Source organism: Triticum aestivum, chromosome 6A (assembly GCF_018294505.1).
Source record: "Triticum aestivum cultivar Chinese Spring chromosome 6A, IWGSC CS RefSeq v2.1, whole genome shotgun sequence".
NCBI lineage: Eukaryota > Viridiplantae > Streptophyta > Magnoliopsida > Poales > Poaceae > Triticum > Triticum aestivum.
In genome coordinates this window covers 48999119-49000172 of record NC_057809.1, presented here as the reverse complement: position 1 = coordinate 49000172, position 1054 = coordinate 48999119, and positions in this window count along the sequence as shown.

The following is a 1054-nucleotide window of genomic DNA, read 5'->3' as shown; positions in this document are numbered from 1 at the left end:
AGTATGGGGGACCTTTAGTACCGGTTGGTGTTACCAACCGGTACTAAAGGTTTTTTTTTGAAAATTTTGGATTTTTTTTATTTTTTTAAATTTTTAAATTTTTTGAATTATTTGATGATTTAGTCTCTAATCACCTCTCTTAACTGCTCAAGTGTGGATCACTCATTCCAAATCATCTAACTTCCCGACCGGTCACCCATCCCTCTCACTACTCCAGCCCGAGCACGCTTAACTTTCGGGTTCTATTCTCCTTCGTTTCCGAGTCTGCACTTGTTGTTTTCCTAACAATAGTAAGATGTCAATCCTATTAACCCTCAGGAGTTTAGCTTGAGCATGAAGTCACACATTTCACCGTTTGAGTTTGAAACTATTATTCTAAAAAACAGTAATTATTTAGTAACGCTAATATTTCTTGTATAAGTTTGACCATAGTTTGACCACAATTTGACCATAGTTTGACCAGATTTGACCAAAATTCAAAAAATTGAAATAATTATTTAGTAACACTAATATTCTTGAATAATTATGTAGTAACATTAATACTTCTTGAATAAGTAGTTTGACCAGATTTAACCAAATTTTTTTAAACAAACTGAAATTTGACCATATCTTTTTTTCCTTTTGGAATTTGAGGATTCTAAAAAATTCCAAATAGGCCATAGGCAGTCTCCATCGGATACGGATTTTCGTGCTGAATTTTTTGATATATTATACGTTTTTTTTCCGACATCGTATGCAAAAGTTATAGCCATTTTACATTTTCCCTACACTTTTTGCAAAACATGTCCAAATTGTAGTTTTTAAATTTTCCTAACTAGTAGATGTAGTAATATAACTACCTCTCAAAGGATTTTATTTTTTGAAGTTTTTATCATTTTCTTTTGATTTTTTCAGAACTGAAATGGCGACATACGTGGGGGGAGGGGGTAGAGTTTGAAAATTGCCCTATAGTGCCGGTTTGTGTCACAAACCGGTACTATAGGTCAGACCCCTTTAGTACCGGTTCATGGCACGAACCGGTACTAAAGGTGATCGTGGAGCCCCGGCCTGATGC